The sequence below is a fragment of the Pleurodeles waltl genome, chromosome 2_2 (assembly GCF_031143425.1).
Source record: "Pleurodeles waltl isolate 20211129_DDA chromosome 2_2, aPleWal1.hap1.20221129, whole genome shotgun sequence".
Classification (NCBI taxonomy): Eukaryota; Metazoa; Chordata; class Amphibia; order Caudata; family Salamandridae; genus Pleurodeles; species Pleurodeles waltl.
Window position 1 is genome coordinate 659991961 of NC_090439.1, and position 20298 is coordinate 660012258.

At 49.0% G+C, this 20298-nt stretch overlaps 1 protein-coding gene across 4 annotated transcripts in view; it reads left to right on the forward strand.

Annotated features, from left to right (window-relative positions):
• Nucleotides 1-13499: 13499 nt before the first annotated feature.
• The window catches only part of FAM110B (family with sequence similarity 110 member B), a 424184-nt gene continuing 417385 nt past the window's right edge, over nucleotides 13500-20298 (forward strand). Inside the window, exon 1 of one of the 4 annotated variants that reach the window (XM_069220219.1) lies at nucleotides 13500-14086. The gene's annotated coding sequence lies outside the window, so the exon portion shown is untranslated. Of the gene's footprint in view, nucleotides 14112-20298 lie in introns of all 4 variants that reach the window. The other 3 variants (XM_069220220.1, XM_069220215.1, XM_069220216.1) reach the window with 3 other exon arrangements.

The window sequence follows — 20298 nt, forward strand, 5'->3', positions numbered from 1 at the left end:
TTGCGCTTTTTTCACGAGAAGAGGCTTACACCGTGCTGGAACACAACATGGGGGGTGTGGAAGGTAGACATGATAAGAGAGTCTCAGCCTGGGAATGTTTTCATCAAAGAAAAGTATAGCTATGTCTCTTGAATGCACATTGGGGCAGGGCCTGTTCCTTTGTGTGTTTTTGATACAGACCGAGTACAGCCAGCGCTTGAATTTCATTACGGAAGGGAGGGGGGATTACTAGGATCTTCTTCTTGAGCTGGTTGAAGGTTTATAAGGTGGGAAAACTTGGCACTGAGGAATGAGCTCGCCTAAAAGTAGACTCACTCTTCAGGGACAAATCCCATCTTGGGGACGGACGGCCTCCATTCTCAGCCGTTCAGGTTCCTCGGCTTGATACTGGCAAGGAAGAAGGATTGAATCCCTATGGTGATGCATTTTTGATTCTTAATTATTTAGCTTGACTAGATATATATAGATAGAGGTATAGATATACATATTCACTGTTGATGTATTACAGAGTTTCTGCCTATCATTGTTTAAGTTCTGTGAGTATTTTGGCATACATACATGTTTCTCTGCAATCAAGTTAAATGATTATGTTCATATTTTCGTGTGCTTTTATTTAATATCTGGGAAATGCATTAATAAATTAATTACTCAGACTAAGAGTGCTGCATTCTTTGGCATTGTGTCCTCTTAGTTTAAAGTAGACCAACACACCTATAGAAGAGAATAGCCAGGATACATCCCTGGGGGCGAGGAACACCTGGCACTGACACGGCCCAGTGAGATCAGGGTGGCTGAATGAAAACTCAAGAGAACATTCCCTGGATTGAACAGTGGTGAGCAAGCACAAGATATGGGCAAGTGTGAGTGTTCCCGGCATGGAGACAGTGTCCCTCGAGACAGGGAGGAGCAGCCCAGATATATTAGAAAAACAGGCATGATTGTACAAAAGGGGATGGTGCAACAGTTTATGTCAATTGTTCTCATTGAAAGGGGATTTCAGCTCAGCCGTTGGTGATCTCCAGGAGAATCTGCAGTCTTTTGCAGCTCTCTTGGCAAATTTGAGTATTGCCCCCAGGAGATATTTGGAGCTTGGCCAGGTAGAGAAGCCCATAGGAAATTCCTGCTGTTTGAAGGATTTTTGAACAGACACAAAGTCTTGGCACACCGTCTGCACTGCCAGTGTGAAATTGAGGTAAAATGAGATATTGCTGTCCTCATATTACAGTGCTCCCCGCTCCCGCACAAGTTGTAGGACTGTCTCTCAGTCTCTGTAGTTTAGTAATCTAGCGATTATAGGGTGGGCAGGAGGGCTAGGAGGAGGTCGGGGTCCCAGTGAGCAGTGGGCACACTCCACAGTTATGACTGGTGATAGACTCTCCTCAAAAAACTCCATCAATGGTGTTTCAACAAACTCCTCCATCCTGGAGATAGCCATTGATTCTGGCACTCTCGTAATACGAAGGTTGTTGTGCATGGATCTGGCCTCTAGGTCTTCATTTTTTTGCTTGACCAATTTGAGGACTTTATCCATTCGGAGCAAATGTTCTTTACCTGATCCAGGTGAGAGGTGAGTAGGTCCAGCTTGGGATCGATGTTTTTCAGACTGGTTTTCACATCCAGAAGAATCTCCTTCGGGTCGAGCTCTTGGGGGTCATCATCCTCGAATACATCTGCCACTGGTCTGGGACCTCCACAGTGCTCCGCCTGTCGAGTGAGGCATTTTTCTCGAAGATCAGTTTGGCCTGCTTGACCTCGTGTTTTCCCATGGTACCACCCCTGTAGTAGTATGGGCAAGACCCATGAGGACAGCGTGCCCACTCCGGAGGCAACCAGGCCACGGGGCAGTCTAGAGAGAACTGCTACACCGTTATGTCACCAGTGAGCACAGGGGATAAATGACCCTCCTGGGCCAGGATTCGAAGGGCCCCACTGCACCCCGGCAGAGCAACCAGGCCGAGGGGCACAATCAAGCCAGACCCAAAGCAGTGGAGTTGCAGCCACGAGAGGGGCCCCACTCTCATTAGTTGAGTGTGCAGCTGCTCAGTCTGTGTGGATGCTGCCTATCTTGGTAGGGTATCCCAGGGCACCAGCACCTGTGAGCCCGTGGCAGAGCTCTCTGCACCCAGGCCCAAGGGGGCCTTGTAGGGTGACGATCTTCTCAAGTGTGTGGCAGTTGGAAAGCGTGCCGGAGAGCTCGGGGAATGTCGGCGGCCCCATCCCCACACCCTCTAGTCTCAGGTTTTAAGGAATAAGGGCACACCCAACAGTTTAATGTTTGCGTCCACCTGCCCCTTAAGGGCAGAGTCCTCCTTGAAGCCGCATTCGGCCAATTTCGTGGTGCCCGGAGCTGGCCAGGCAGGGGTCTGGATCAGCAGCAGGGCCGCATGGCAGCTCGGGAGGGTCGCAGCACCACAGAGAAGCCTGATTCACCAGGGTAGTTGGGGGTGCTGACCCTCTCCTAGAGGTATGACTATTCTGCATGGGTGGATCCTGTGAGTTCACGCCTGCACCCGCATGCAATGGATCTTGTGAATTGACATTTGCTTAGTGCTGTTCAACTGTCATTGTAGCTTTGGTTCAGTGTCCTTACCGGTAAAGAAGCAAGGTGTGGTGCCTGTGTACTCTTTCACTGGTGGAGTGATTCACATGAGGGACACTTTTCCTATTTTGCTGCTTAGCATTGGCTGCAAGGTGCACATTTGGTTGTGCAAGATCTCATGGTGCACCGTGACTGACATTGGGTACTGTCTCTGGGGCATGGCGGTATTTCACTGGTATCTTTGTGCGGGCTTTGTGCAGGCCCGCTAATGAAGTGGTGTGCCTTGCATGAATTAAGTATCTGGGTGCGGTGGTACAGAGTTGAAAACGCATTCATGGGCCTGCTGCCACCCTCCAATGTAGGTCAGTGCTTGATCTGACTTACTCTGATATGCAAGGAAGTTGCCACTGGGCCGGCTGAGTTCTAGCGGGAGGCAGGCTGGAAGAGCGTCTTTTCGTCTGTTGTGTTTCTCAGCACTGGGCTGCTTATAGTTGCTCTGTGCTGTCGGTGAGCACGCATGGCTGTGGTCTCTTTGTTGCCAATGTGGTATCTCAGAAGGCCCACTCCACCGGTCATGTAAGATCAAGATACCTAATCTGCATTATAGACTCAAAATTACTGCATTACAGTCCTAAGAATAAATTAAAGTACACAAATATTAAAAAGATGTCCCGATTATCATCAACAGTTTGTATCAGGAAAACATAGTGGAATACTTCAAAGTTAAAGTGCATAATGTGATATTCAAAAATTGTAGTGAGTAATTGAGCACATTTCTATAAAGATTATATTAAAGTCCCTCAAAATCTAAAAAGTTCAAAGTGCAGATGCCATCAAACTAATTTGTTCGATAGATAATCATAGTCAAACTATATCAAAAGAGTTAATTTGAGTGGGGTCCAGATTTCACATGCTGAATGTCAAATTAAACTTATAAAGTGTAATAATGTTCTTCAAGATTTGACAATCAAGTCTTGATTCAACCTTGTCCATGATTTTCAAATAACGGGCAATGACCCTGCTGCCCTTGCCCTGGAAGCAATGATTAATTGCCTCCTGAAACAAATGAACCTGCAACTGTCTAAATAGAAGCTTTACCAAAACATGTCTTTCCTTCTCAAAGCAGGGTCAAGTGCATTTGGCTGGGGCCAAGGATTCCTTTGGGAAAGGACAAAAACTTCAAGAGTTGTCCTTACATATACGTTTCCACCTTTGAGCCACTTCACAGACATGGAATAGGCCCATCTGTATTCATAGCAAGTTGAGCTTGTAGTTTCTTGACAGAGGTAATGGAGGATAAAATTGGGGTTTCATCTCAATATAAGTTGCAATTATATGTCGATTATGAGCTTTTGATTGTAGAAGATCTTTTTTTACTGGCTTTCCTAAAAGATGTTTAAAGGCCCCCATATGACATATTCAGGTCTCATGGATGGTTTATTTGAAGATCTACCAAAGACTTCCACACTATCCCCTGCCAAGGCAACGTAGGTGACTTAAGCAGATCTCTGCCCAGGTGAAATTTAAGGGTCCCAGTTTCAGCTTGCTTTAATTTAAACCAGATTTTCAATAAGGAAGCCCTCTCTGCCAGTCTTTATTCTTTGAAACGGAATTCTAGTCGTATCTGGGATTCTGTTGTGGAATTTGGGAGTCTAAACACTTGATGAAAAAGTATTGATTAAAACGTATTAAACCAGACCCAAATTTGTCAGGAAGTATTTCAAGGACGTGGGTTAATGAGGGGAAAAAATAGCTTTTATAACCTTTAATAATGGTGATAGCGGAGGTCAGGAGATATTGGGGGTCATTACAACATTGGTGGTAAAAGCCGCTTACCGCCGTGCAGAAGACCGCCAACACACCGCCGCGGCCGCTGAATTCCGCCACAGCTATTATGACCCACATCTCGGAATCCGAAAAAATTCAGACACCCACACAAGTCCGCCACACCAAAGGTCAGTGATAAACTGGCGAAAACAAATCCTCACGCCAACAGAAATACGCCCACACTATCACGACACACGAATCCACGCGGCGGTCTTTCAACAGCGGTATTCCATTGGCGGTACACACCGCCGCGCTCAAAATAAACACACACATCTCCAAAACACCACCACATTGGACAATTTGAAATACACACACCTGAAACACATACACACACCACTCCCACACACCCAATACAATATAAAACACACACCCACATCACCCACAAACCCCTACGGCCACAATTCACGACCGAAGGCCAGAGAGAGACACCACCATCAACAAACTAGCATCCACAGGCACACAACACCATCACCCACACAACTTTCACACACCTCACACAACACACCACTACATATCACCACACTTATCACCACACACACCACCCCACACATCACCTACACCACCCCATGGCACGGCAAAGACACCCCAGGTTCTCGGAGGAGGAGCTCAGGGTCATGATGGAGGAAATCGTCCGGGTAGAGCCACAGCTATTTGGATCCCAGGTGCAGCACACCTCAATTGCAAGGAAGATGGAGCTATGGCGAAGAATAGTCGACAGGGTCAACTCAGTGGGACAACACCCAAGAAATCGTGAGGACATCAGGAAAAGGTGGAACGACCTACGGGGGAAGGTGCGTTCCGTGGTCTCAAGACACCACCAGGCGGTTCAGCGGACTGGCGGCGGACCCCCACCTCCCCACCCACAACTAACAACATGGGAGGAGCAGGTCTTGGCGATTCTGCATCCTGAGGGCCTCGCAGGAGTCGGTGGAGGAATGGACTCTGGTAAGTCAAACCCTAACTATTACATCCCCCACCCTACCTGCATGCCATCACATACCCTCACCCCCGCCCTCACCCCTATCACCCCAACTCCTCACAAATGTACCAATATCACAAACCACACATCCCAATACCAAGCCCTGCATGTAACAACAATGCATGGACACCCATCACTAAAGCATGCCCACTGCACATACCCATACACCCCCCTAAACCATCATCACACAAGCTCACACACTGGAATGCCAGCACTGCGGTACACGGTCACCCACCCATTGCACACCATGACACACACAGATGCAATAATCATGCCTTTCCACCCCTGCAGGACCACTACCCAATGTCACCAGACAGGAGGGTTCAGACATGTCCACTCCACCCACAGAAGAGGCCCACAGTGATGACAGCACCTCTGTCCACCTGGATCTACATGACCAGCCCGGACCATCGGGGGCCTCGGGACAGTTGGTTCCTCTCACACAGGCACAGGCCACCACAGACCTTCCCCCCTCAGGAAAAACCAGCTCAGCACCCACCCAGCAGGCCCATACCTCCGTCCCCAGGACACGTCAATCAGCTGTGTGTCCACCACTACAGTGAACCCAGGATAACCCACCACCCCAACAACAACAGGGACCTGGGGGCAGTGGGCACACGGTCCAGGGGACGGAGGCCCAGGAACACAGGGAGCGGACAGGCCAAGGGAACCCACTCTCCACGAGGCCCTTTCCTCCATCATGGGAGCCTACCACCACTCCCAGGAGACGATGGCAACGGTACTGGCCAAGTTTCAGGAGACCCAGCGCATGCAGGAGGAACAGTATTTGGGGTTCAGGGAGGAACTCAGAACCATGAGCTCCACCCTGGGCACCATCGTAGGGGTGCTGAAGGAAGTACTCAACACCAGGATGGACACTGTGGCACTACAAGGGGCCCCTGACACTAGCATGGACGATCAACTGCCCACCACCTCCGCCGGCACTAGTGGACAGGAGGCACCGCCACAGGACCACCACACCAGCACCCCACCCCCTGCAGAAGGAGAACCACCCCGCAAACGGTCCCTGAGATCCAGGAACAAGACAGAGCACGATGCCAAGACCCCCGCCAAGAAATGAGACCACCGTGATTGTCATCCCACTGTTCCACTTTGTCACCCTGTCCATAATTAAACTGCCCCAGCTCCACTTCCTATGCCCATATGGGCAATGCACCTGTGAGACTAATAGACTAGACTCTGCCATGGACACTCCTCCGCCATCACCCCTCACCATTTAACTTCCCCCTCCAATATTTTGAATTTAAATAAACACACCTAAAGCACCAAAAGATCTGGAGTCTGTCTGTGATTTCGAAATAGTGTATTTGCAATTACAGTGACAACATGTTATTGAAATAGTAATGTCAACATACCTATGTCACACAGCTCTAGTCCATGATGAATCTAAGAAGATGAGACACGTTGGGACCCACACCTGTGAAACCGTAAGGGAAAGTGACAACTCAGTGACCATACACTGGGTGAAAACGACAGACAGGATAGAGGTAGAAGTGTAAAAGTACATGTAGTAGGCAGGAATGTATTCTCACCTGTGTTTCACTGGAAATATTGCTGGATCACTGAGTCCCTGTTCTGCATGTCTTCTTCCTCTGCTTCCTCCTCATCCTTGTCCACAGGCTCCACAGCTGCCACAACACCGCCATCTGGACCATCCTCCTGCAAAAAAGGCACCTGTCGTTGCAAAGCCAAGTTGTGAAGCATACAGCAGGCCACGATGATCTGGCACACCTTCTTTGGTGAGTAGAATAGGGATCCACCTGTCATATGCAGACACCTGTACCTGTCCTTCAGGAGGCCGAAGGTCCGCTCGATCACCCTCCTAGTTCGCCCATGGGCCTCATTGTAGCGTTCCTCTGCCCTTGTCCTGGGATTCCCCACTGGGGTCAGTAGCCATGACAGGTTGGGGTAACCAGAGTCACGTAATAGCCACACACAGTGCCTCTGGAGTTGACCCATCACAAAAGGGATGCTGCTATTCCGCAGGATGTAGGCGTCATGCACTGAGCCAGGGAACATGGCATTCACATGGGAGATGTACTGGTCTGCCAAACATACCATCTGTACATTCATGGAATTATAACTCTTCCGGTTCCTGTACACCTGTTCACTCCTGTGGGGGGGGGACCAAAGCCACATGGGTCACATCAATGGCACCTATGATGTTGGGGATATGTCCAAGGGCATAGAAGTCACCTTTCACTGTAGGCAAATCCTCCACCTGAGGGAAAACGATGTAGCTCTGCATGTGTTTCAGCAGGGCAGACAATAATCTGGACAATACGTTTGAAAACATAGGCTGGGACATCCCTGATGCCATGGCCACAGTTGTTTGAAAAGACCCACTTGCAAGGAAATGGAGCACTGATAGCACCTACACTTGAGGGGGGATTCCTGTGGGAAGGCGGATTGCTGACATCAGGTCAGGCTCCAACTGTGTACACAGTTTCTGGATTGTGGCACGGTCAAACCTGTAGGTGATAATCAAATTACTTTCCTCCATTGTCAAAAGGTCCACCAGCGGTCTGTACACTGGAGGATTCCGCCATCTCCTCACATGTCCTAGCGGACGGTGCCTATGAAGGACAACAGCGAGCACAGAGTCAAACAACTCAGAGGTATGTACCCACAGTCTACACAGAACACCAATCATACACAAAATGTGGCCTGTATGTGTGTTGAGACTAGGCCTAGGTATGTGTGACACAGTTGGAAATTAGGCCATGTGGGCCCCTGAAATGGCAGCTGCCTGACCCGTAAAGTGGGACAATGGGATGTGAGGTAACTGCGCTGCCGTTGTACACCGTCGCGGTATGCGGTTAAAGACCGCGGCGCAATGCTGCATTGATTAACATTGGACCCTATGGGTCCCAGGAGCCAATGACGATGTACGCCGGTGGTGATGGTATGCACTGCCGCTGACGTGACCGCCATTTTCTATCTGTATAATCACTCGATACCTGATCTTCGACAGGAGAAGACCTACACTGCAAGTGCTGCTGTGACCTCGGCCTGGAAGAGACAATGGCTTGTGCGTCTGGGGAAAGGGCCCCTGCCTTCACATCGGAGGAGTTGGAGAAGCTCGTTGATGGGGTCCTCCCCCAGTACACGCTACTCTACGGTCCTCCAGACCAACAGGTAAGTACACAGGGAGCATGTTGTATGGGCTATGCCTGTGTGGAGAGGGCTGGTTGTAAGAAGGAAGGGGGCAGAGTTCTGCGTGCATGAAAGACGGTGGGTGCATGTGCCACATGGCAAGGGTAGGGATGGGGGCCACTCACTTTGACGGCGCAGTTGGTAATTACTTCTCTTCTTCCCCTGTACATTTCATGTAGGTCAGCGCCCACCAGAAGAAGGATATTTGGCGTGCCATCGCCAAGGACGTCAGGACCCTGGGGGTCCACCACAGACAGAGTACCCACTGCCGGAAAAGATGGGAGGACATTCGCCGCTGGAGCAAGAAGAAGGCAGAGGCTCAGCTGGGGATGGCCTCCCAACGTGGGAGGGGTGCCCGTTGAACCATGACCCCCCTGATGTTCAGGATCCTGGCGGTGGCCTACCCGGAGTTGGAAGGGCGCTTGAGGGCATCACAGCAGACAGAAGGGGGTGAGTACACTCTCATTCAGCTGACTTTGCGTGCAGTGGAGGTGTCTGGGTGGGGGAGGAGGGCTGTGGGTTTCCCTAGGCTAGGCCCCTCCGTAAGGCATGGCCCTCTGGCCCCCCACCCCACCTCTGTAGAGTGCCAAGTACAGCTATTCATGCACCTGTGTCATCTATGTGTGCAGATGTCGTCCATAGCCTTGTAGGCCATTTCCCATGAATTGCACTGTAGAGACCAAGAGTGCGACGTAGTGCAGGGGGCTTCTGTGTCTGTCTTGTCCGCCAACGGTAGCGGTAATCCATGCACTCAACATGTCTTTCTTCTGTTTCCCCCCCCTTTTTTGTAGTCTCCCTGTTCTTGTGTGCATTAGCATCATCAGGCGGAGGAGCTGTGGCACCGGAGCACAAGGGAGCTGTATCCCACATGGCCATGGAGGTCCATACTACGGACTCAGAATACACCAGTGGGACGGAGGGCGAGGGGAGCACCACGGCGGGGACAGGAGCTGAAACCAGCGTAACGGACTCGTCCTCTGATGGGAGCTCCCTTGTGGTGGCGGCAACATCTGTGCCCCCCGCATCTACAGGTACAGCCGCCACCCCCTGCCAGCACCGCCCTCCCAGCAGCCCCTCAGCCTTTGCCCCGTGCCCGCTCACCCAGGAGGGTGGGCATCACCTTCGCCCCAGGCACCTCAGCCCCTGCCCCAGTCACCCCTGCTTCCCTCAGTGAGGAGGCCATTGACCTCCTCAGGTCCCTCACTGTTGGGCAGTGTACCATTTTGAATGCCATCCAGGGTGTAGAATGGCAGTTGCAACAAACTAATGCATTCCTGGAGGGCAGTCATTCTGGTCAGGCGGCCCTTCACCAAGCCTTTCAAACTCTAGCCTCAGCACTGATGGCAGCCATTGTCCCTGTGTCTAGCTTCCCCCCTCCAACTTCCTCCACCCAGACCCATTCCCCTGTACCTCTGCCTATCCCAAGCACACCATCAGACCAGCCTGCACACACCTCACCACACAAGGGAAGCTCAGGCAAACATAAGCACCACACATCCCACAGGCACTCGCGCAAACATCACACACATACAGACACACCAACATCCACTGCCTCCACTGTGTCCACCTCCTCGTCTCCCTCCTCCCTCCCAGCCTCGTCTACACTCACACCTGCATGCACTACCTCTACAGCCACTACGTCCCGCACCAGCACACCCACCAGCACACCCCACTCACGTGCACTCACCACCCCCACTACCATACACACATCCCCTGTGTCCTCTCCCAGTGTGTCTGTGACGCCCCCTCCGAAGATACACAAACGCAGGCACACACCCACCCAACAGCCATCCACCTCACGACAGCCTCCAGCGCATGCACCTACAACCAAAGCCACCAAACGTACACCTCCTACAACCACCACCTCTTCCTCCACTCCCAAACCCCATCCAGCTACCCGTCCCAGAGTGTCCAAACAACTTTTCCTGTCCAGCCTTGACCTATTTCCCACCCCCCTGTCCAACTCATAGGTCCCGAACTTGCACCTCAGCCACAACATCTCCGGGACCAGTGGTGCCTGTAGTGACAGGTATGTGTAGTGCACCGGCCACCAGGACAGCCAATGTGGCACGGAGCCACAGCACTGCCAGTACCCCCCCTGTGAAGCACCAGAAGTTGGCCAGTGCCCGGCGGGAGAGGGGGAAGACTCCAGCCACCCAAGCCGCTCCCAGGGGTCCCGGTGGGAGTGTGGACTCAGCTGTGATTCCTCCCAAGGTGGGGAAGAGCCACAAGAAACCCGGCAAGTCTGGGAGGAGCAGCACGGCGGAGAAGACCGCCATCATCCCCGCTGCCCAAGAGTGCCCCGCCAGCCCCATCCTCGCTGCCTAGGAGGCCACCGCCAGCCCCATCCTCGCTGCACAGGAGGCCACCGCCAGCCCCATCCTCGCTGCACAGGAGGCCACCGCCAGCCCCATCCTCGCTGCACAGGAGGCCAACGCCAGCCCCATCCTCGCTGCCCGGGAGGGCCCCACCAGCCACAGCCCAGCTAGCCAGGAGGCCACCGCCAGCCACAGCCCAGCTGCCCACGAGGGCCCCGCCAGCCACAGCCCAGCTTCCCAGGAGGGCCCCGCCAACCACAGCCCAGCTGCCCAATGAAGGACCGCCAGCCCAGCTGGGCAATGAAGGACCGCAAACTCAGGCACCGCTGAACAGGGCACCGCCAACTCAAGCACCGCTGAACAGGGCACCGCCAACTCAAGAACCGCTGAACAGGGCACCGCCAACTCAAGCACCGCTGAACAGGGCACCGCCAACTCATGCAGCGCTGAATAGGGCACCACCAACTCAAGCACCGCTGAACAGGGCACCGCCAACTAAAGCACCGCTGAACAGGGCACCGCCCACTCAAGCACCGCTAGCCCATGAGCAGCAGGGGCACCGACGCAACTGGGACCGTCACTGGGTGCGTGATGCACTCTTGGCACCAGTCCCCCTCCAGAACCAGTGGAGACATGCATCCACTACCTCTGTCCTTCACAGGATGAAGCACTCTGGGCACCAGTCCCCCTCCAGAACCAGTGGAGACTGTTATCCACTTGAGAGACTGTGGCTTTGCACTCCCCAGGATGGAACAGTGGGCAACCACCCACTGTAGAGACTTGAGAGACTGTGGATTTGCACTCCCCAGGATTGAACAGTGGGCAAACCACCCACTGTATAGACTTGAGAGACTGTGGCTTTGCACTCCCCAGGATTGAACAGTGGGCAAACCACCCACTGTAGAGACTTGAGAGACTGTGGATTTGCACTCCCCAGGATTGAACAGTGGGCAAACCACCCACTGTATAGACTTGAGAGGCTGTGGCTTTGCACTCCCTAGGATTGAACAGTGGGCAAACCACCCACTGTATAGACTTGGAAGACTGTGGCTTTGCACTCCCCAGGATTGAACACTGGGCAAACCACCCACTGTATGGACTTGAGAGACTGTGGCTTTGCACTCCCCAGGATACATCATTGGGCATGGAGCCCCCTCGTGGATCTGGCGTCGTGCACTCATCCGGCTGGGGTGCCCCTCCTTCCCTTCCCCCTGAGGTGCCTGTTGTATTTCTATCTGACGCCCCTGCAGTGTTCTCTCTGTTTTGATCTGGTATCGTGTGTGGGCCTCGCCCATGCATTTTGGGCCCAGTGGTCCACGGACTATAAATGGTGCAATACCTGGACTACTATTCTTGGTGTATATTTTGTTAATAGTGTATATATGTATATTTTTGCGTACTGCATTTGAATATATTACAATGGTTATACTCATTTCCTTTTGTCTTTGCATTCTTCCAGGGTGTTAGGGGGGCGTTACTATAATGTATAGATATGTATTAGTGTGTGTGTTGTAGTGGGTGAGGGTGGAGGTGGGGCGTGTGTGTATCCCTGTTTTTTCCCTCCCCCCTCTCCTGTGTCATAGGTGCAGTACTCACCGTGGTCTTCGCCGCCGGCGTTGGTGCTCCTGGTACAGGAGCAGGAAGACTATCGCAGGTAGGATGTGGAGTTCCGGGTCCATGGTGTCGTCGTTCCTCGTGGAGTGTGTAGAGGTGAGCGTTTTCCCTTCGAAATTCCTGTTTCCGCCGTGTTTTTATTGGCGGTGAATCCGCCCTGGAAAAGGTGGCGGATTGGCCTGTTGTGATACTGTAGGCGGTACTTTGTCTTCCGCCTCTCTGTTGGCAGCGACCGCCAAGCTGTTTGTCTGTAGCGCCCTGGCGGTCTGAGTGTTAAAGTGGCTGTCTTTGTTGGCGGTTTCCGCCACGGTCGTAATTCCAATTTTTTACCGCCGGCCGTCTTACCGCCACTTTAACACCGACCGCCAGGGTTGTAATGACCACCATTGTTTGCAAAGACCTGATCATAATGTTACTCCATCTAAGAATCCATACAAGAATCGAGGCCACATATTATAGCGTACACATAGCAAATAACTGGCCTCAGTTCACCAATGGCCTTATTGTCAGCACAGGGGGAGGGGGCAGGAATGTTTAAAAGTATCACTATTAATGAACGCCTCTTAATTCAATGATATATTCACATGTGCTAAGGTGAAAGGCGTAGGCTTGTTGACGAAATTCTCTTCTTTGAATGCTGGAGGAACTGTATTGTATTTGTACATGATATTTGCTGGTTTACAATATTTTCAGGGCTTGACTCTTGCAGTAGCTCATTGAGCCCAGCCAGACCCTAGGCTCGCCGACCCTATAAACGTTTTGCTCACATACCTCTACAAATAAGTAAAAACAGATTTACTGTTGTATACGTCTTTGTTGCCAGTGTCTTTAAGCAGAATTTTTTTTTTTTTTTAAATGGACTGTCAGACTCCACTTTTCGTGACTGCACCCCCTTTCAAGCTGCCTTACCTTGACCTCCAATTAATGGGACCCCTGAATATTTTTTCCCATGTGCAAGAATGACGTGAGATATGCTCGCTGTGTTTTATTCTTATCACGAATATCAATACAAATATATGTAAAATAGCCGTGCACAACGCATTCGCATTTCTATGTTTAACAATGACGGCATCACTGCCTGCAACAAAAGAAAAGCGGTTGGAACACAAAGCAGCTGTAAACCAACAAATCGAGCTGCCAAATGCTCATTTCTGAGTTATTTTATGACATTTCGGCAGCAAACTGTTGCATTGAAACATTCCACAGCTCGTCAGATTTCACTACGGTTTTTTTTCTTGAAGCCTCTGTTGATTTGCACTTTCTCGGCCAGCGAAAGCCCGGTTCCAACAACAGCAGGAACCGTCTGCCACATGAGCGTACCCTGATGTAATGCAGCAGGCGCCGCCCACAGAGCGGCCAGCGAACCGTTGCAGCCTGCGGAGGCCGGCGCCGGGGAAGCCGCCGCGGGGAGCACCGCTGGAGGGGACGAGGCGGGTGAAGGCAGGCCCCGGCTCCCAGCTAGGCTGCAGAACTATCCGCGCCGAACCTCCTCCTGCAGGCGGGGGGTAGCGAGCCTGAGACGGGGCACAGAGTCCGCAGGAGGGGGCTCCAGTCCTCCGCAGCTGGCGCGGAGTCTCTGTTGCACTTCCCCGGAACCCTATTGTGTTCAGCGCTCGCTTCGTGGCCGCGGAGGTGAGGTAAACCGCTCTCTGGGAAGGTGGGTGATGGGTGAGAGTGAGCTACAAAGTCACGACTGCACGCGCCCCGGGGGCCACACACAGACATGCGCAGTGTCCCCCGGCAGTGCCAGAGGCCCTCGATACTTGTTGAACGGTGCCTGTTGGTCGAGCCTCAGCCCTCAGGTGGCATTGCCTCGGAGCGTTGCCCCTCCTCGAGCCGGCTGCGAGACAGGCTACCCCATGCGAGCGCAACGCATGGTCCTTTGCCTAAGCAGAACCTTCTCAGTTAGGAAACGTCACTTATAGACATCTATTCACACGTCCGTCTCGTAAGAAATGTGTAAACTGCTATACATTTAGAGCGTTTTCCCATTGAAACTTACAGATGGCTAAAGGCAAGTAGGGATTGCTGGAGAGGTATGAGGTAGTGATTGGTTTTAACGCGCATCCCAAGTCGTTTTGATTGATAGCCTATTTGTTGTTTATTGTGGTCACACACAAGCACTCACATAATTACAGGAAAGGCAAATCACTATCTTCAGAAATACCTTGCCCTACCTCGAAGGAGGTGAAACGTTTTTGAGAATGAACAACGATTCCGCGCGTTGCGAAATACAAGTGAATATTCCCTTTTCGCTGTCTTCCTGAAATTATGTTTCCAGACTCCTGCTGTCTCATACAGTTTCCAGCTTTTTATTATGGTTTTACGGTGATTGGTTTAGCGCCTTAGGACCGTCGGTTTATGTTGTGCTTCTAGCTCCAAGGTTTGATTAAAAGGGGACCTGTTCGGGGGTATACAGCTCTATTCTATGCATGTAAATTAATCTGCCACACAATGTAGTGCAACTGCTGATGCAATTGCTACCAGTTTTTTATTGTTTCAGTTGCCAAGCTTCAATGTTTTCTGTTAAGTGATTCTAATTTGTTTTGGTAGACAGATGTAGTACTTTCCCAGATTTGAAAGTTTATGTTTTCAGGCTTGTCAGTGGTCCTGATTTCCGGTAAGGATTTGCAAGATGAGGCTACCCTAATGTTAGGAAGCGGGGAGGAAACGTGACTTTAGGTAGTGATTAAAAAGGTTGTACGGTTCATAAGGACAGAGCGCAAACTGTGCTTTGCATAAGCGCTGCAGGAGGGTGTTTTGGAGCCGTTTGAATTTATTAATCCAACGTTTGCCAGAATTCTCTCGAGATCATGTGTCTGGAGTTGGTCGAGAGTGCCACGGGCAAAAATATTTACGTTGGCATAAATGGCAATATTATGAGGACTGCAGATCCAATACATCTAGGAGAAACCAAAATCACAGATCTTCTACACCACTCGGAATGAGTGCGCCTGCTCATAGAATGGTATAGGTCACCAGACTATATAGCTCAACATGGTTTGTTCAAAATGTCAAACTTGTGTATGAGGACTTATATGTGGATCATTACGGTTCATTTATATACGCATTGAACCCTCGCAGGAGTGCATTGATGGGCAGTATCTCTAAAATCACTAGCAATACGTATTTTGCAAAACTGTCTAATTTCATGACTCAGGCTTAAATCTCTGCAGAGATTTTGGACTGCAACAAAACGGACACTGTGTTAGCTGGGTAATGCGAAATGCATGGAACATCCACAAACGTGCAAGTTTGTATGAATTAACAAGCATTTTGCCTCTCCTTTTTTATCACTCCCGAAATATTGTAAATTCACTGTGTTTAAGGGGCCTGAGGGAGTAGGAAACACCCTAAAATCTTAAGGTTTGCCCAGTGGAAAGTGTTATAAGTAGGGAATACTTTTTCATAGTATTTGCAAACTTTTAACTGCAAATGCACATTTCCTCCTGTTATACCAATGAATGTGTTCTACTTAGTGGAAATCAGCTTACATAATTATTAGCTGTAGGCACGTCTCCTTAAATGTAGACCTGCTGTAAACATCCAAGAGTAATCCTTGGAAGTTTGTGACTATCCCCCCCGCCCCCCATACACACACACCATGTTTGAAAACTGCTTTCAGGGGTCGTTTTTTGACTTTATTTCTGAACAGGCCTTAGGGAAGTGACTTAGTGGGAATGGGTTTGGCTTTATTTTTTGAAAGTATCATTCTTGGTCAGCAAATAACAGCTAGCTGTGCACATCTGAACTAACCAGTAAGTTTTGCACATCATTGGCTAACATGGCTTTGTTTCATCCATTGTCCAAGTAGCTCAGTAGTTTATAGTGGAGGGAGGTGGGTGGAGAAACAAGGAGAGGTAACTGCACAGCCCTTCTTGTTATCCAGAGCAACAGATGCCAATTAAAACTCACCCGGGCCAAAACAGTGCTCTCAAACTCTGAAAGTGAAGGAGCTATAACGCTAGAAATTAAGAATAAGGAAGAGTTCAATTTTAGAACTTGTGTCCACAATATTTTCCCCCTTTCAATTTCAACGACATTCATGTAGCTGTGCCCATGAGAATTCACAACCGGAATCATCCAGTGACATTTTTAGATGGAGACGGGCCGCAGGTTTGGACAGCCAGACCCTCCAGTCTACCCATTGCCCTTCTCGTGACACTGCAGACTGCGTAGTCGAAGCTCTCTTCCGTGTGTCACAGTACCGTTTATTCCCTAGTCGGTTGTACCTTACCTGTGTGAGACCCACTGTGCCTTTGGGGCATTGAGTAATTTGCAGGCTTCTCCTGCCTGCCGCCGTGATCTGACGCTCCGGTGTATCGTGACTCGGACAGCACTGTCTGTGCCTCCTCCTCGTGCTGTCACGTCGCCTCCTCCGGGCACTGTGGATTGTGTTTCATGGCTGGAAAGACCTGTGAAAGTGTGTCTTCAGGATCCTGGGCTGTGAACACAGGCCGATGACGCTGTGGTATGCCTGGGGTGTCCTGCTAATGGGTTGATGCATTCAGGCAGCCTGCGGGCTAGGTTTCTCATTTCAATTCCGAGCCCATGAACTCTCCCAGAACAAGGTGGCCCTGACTTCAATGTTTTTGCAAAGACTGTAACTGAGTACAGGGGCGTGGAAACGGGCTGCTCTCCCTGTGCATGTGCGTCGTTCCTCTCATTTGCACCTATTTATCTTATTAATTATCGCTGCTCTTAATTCTGTCAGTTACCTGTCCACTGTATTTCTTTTAGCCTTTGTAAGACCCCAGCAGGTAAAAAGCAATTCCACGATAGATACAGTTCCATAGTGCCTTTGATCACAGATTCATAAGCTTTTCCATGCACGTGTGTTTCAGGCTATCATGTTATCACAAGCTGAAAAGACTGTTCTGCGGTAGTGCTGTTACTTTGTACCCAGAGATGCCCTTAAGTGTTTTGAGAAGGGGAAACTCGCATGCAAGTAGGTACAGGTAAAGTGACTGCAGGCGAGTGGAGTAATCTGTAGGGGGTGTGAAATCTGCATAATTTGCTTTCGTGTAATTAACGTGAAATTTTGGGAGACGAATGAAATTACGCATAATTATGTTTAATTATATGAAATGCAAATCGGCCACTTAGAGCTGTAATGTAGTGCGAAATGTATCCTCATGCTTATATTGGACACACGGATGCTTTTCAGGCAAAAAAAAATAGCGCCAAAACACAATTATTCTGTATAACAGCTGCTCGCAATCTGGTTGGTTGCGTTGTTTCCGCGCTCCCATGCTATCATTTGCCTCAAAGGTGGTGTTATTACGTGACGCGGCTTCATGGCATACTTTCTGAAACTTTGTGCTACAACCATGACACACAATTACACAAATTACACCGGAGTAATTGACACTTTTCCAAGGCCAGTAATCTGTAGAAAACTAGAACATATCGGTTATTTTCAAATGACACCTCTTTGTCTTTGTCTTTTCTCAGTTTGCGAGCTTCAGCAGGCGGTTTGATGCCAGTATTCACATAGGTCATAATTTACTTCACACTTAAACCCCATGCAGAATTTGGGAAGTCACATTAACGTGGACATGGATGCTTCCAAGTCTTGCACTTCATTAGGTCATGGTTTTTTATGACGGCAATTTGATTGCCCTACAGTGACTTGATGCAAGTAATTAGCCTTCAGTTAGAGCTCTCTGCTGCTGAACTTTGTGCACATGTTTACAAAGAGGGAGTTTGGTCTTCATGAGCCAAGGGTTCTGGTCCTCTACATGGATTAAGGAAAAAAAACCTTGCTAGTTGTTTCTTCAAAAAATGAAAAGCTTATCTCATCCCATGCTTATAGCTAATTTCATGGCTGTGAACTGTATGATTCTTGACCCTTATTGTTCTAATTTTAGTTACATGTTCTTTTGGTATGGTATATACATAATCAGTGATTAACAAGACAGTGTAAGTCATGTGTCTAATCTTCTCCCCAAACACACATTTTGTATGTTTCCCCATGAAAGATTTTGAAAACTACAAATTCTATAAAGTTTTAAAATAACATCCCAGTGTCTTTTTATGCATGTATTGCCTTGTTTTATTTAGCTTCACACAACCGTTTTAAATTCATTCTAGAGCTCTGTAACACAGTCACAGGTTCGCTCAGCAGGCAATGCTCGGCATTTATGCCTTTTGAGGCAGGAGTTTGTATCCAGGAACTAGGCAAGGGTTTTTGGCATTCCAGTCAAAATACAAATGTGTCTAGCAGAGCGCCCATATACTCTGAAAACAAGGGCATTTAGTTGTACTTCAGTGTCACCAGTTAATGCCTATATACGTTGCTATTCTCACTTTCGTATTCTTCATTACATTTTCAATTTTAGTTTATTAAAGTTTAGACAAGTCTTTAAAACACATATATACTTACATATAAAAAAATAAGACTCCCCTCTGCCTCCCTCCCCACCCTTCCTATTCCAAAGAACCCTACAAAGTCTGCTCTACACAGCCAAGCTAAGGTCCTCATACATCACTGTGTACTTCTACTATCCAATTCATTATATATGGCTTCAGCTAATAAACCAACCATACAGAAATTTGTAATCAGGTATTACTAACCCAAGCTTGTTCTTAAAAACTTTGTGAGGGCACATGTAACATACAAGAATTCCATGATCGCTAAAAGTGCAAGTGCTTCATTACGATGAGAAATATTATATTTTATAAAAGCGGTTTTATAATCACACAGCATAACCTATAAAAATGTAAACAATCTAATAAAAAATGAATATTAACATTTCAAAATCCTAGTGCACACGTGCAGTAATTCTCAGTATGCAAAAGTACATTAAACTTCTCAGGCCTTAGATCCCGAACATTCAAAGCGTCACAGAATTTTAAAAGTAATCGGCGTTACTGGGCGTTTTAAGTCAGACAGCCTTGACACTTTTCTGTATGCCTCTTTCAATTCACCTTTTGAAAGGTGGGAGGCCCCTCTCAGCTTAAAGTTTTCCATTTGTAAAGCCACAGTAATTTTTACAAATCTATTCCTGGCCTGCACCGCCAAATCTTAGCTCACTCCTCACAATTTCCTTTTCACAGAGGAGCAATACCTTTTGGACCTCAGAGTACCCAAGTTTATCACAGAATCACAGGGTAGATTTGTAGGCCAGGAAATTTCGAGCCCACAGATCCCTTTCCAATCTTATCGCCAGGCCCATTGCACTTTTAGGCAGACATAACAATTTTTTCAAACATTTGCCCTCACACTTCTCCCAACTTGCCTCCATGCATAAAGACAGTAACTCAGCCCCATAAAGGCATTGGGAGGGGACCATCGCATTATAGGCAGTTAGATGCAAGGTCCTTGATGGACCACTGAAAGTGCTCTTGAAACGCATCAGTCCTCCTATAGTGGAAGCTGCATGTATTTCCACAGTTTCTTTATGTAGAGCCAGTTAATTTTTTTTTTAGTAAATATCATTGCGAAATATTTGTAAGACGTTACCACTTCCGCCTTCCTATTAGCCAATAACCAAGTAAACAGTTTAGTATTTTTCCCAGGTTCATCATATTTTTCTAGGTTAATCGTACATTTATTGCCCTCACAATAGATGTTAAATCTATGCAATTTCCTCTGTAGGCCTACCTGAGTCATGTCTAAAATGGTCAAATCATCTCCGTAAAGGAAGCATGGAATGTGTCTACACCTCCATTTTCGGCAGGAAGGAATTGGTGGTAGCAAGGGCTTTAGGGAGGTCTGCGAGAAACAAAGAAAACAATGTGGGGGCCAGTAGACAGCCCTGCCTCAGCCCAATTCTTTTGGATAAGGCCCCATTTAGGCCAAACTCATCTTGGACCCAGTTCTGTGAATGTAGTTCCTGAAG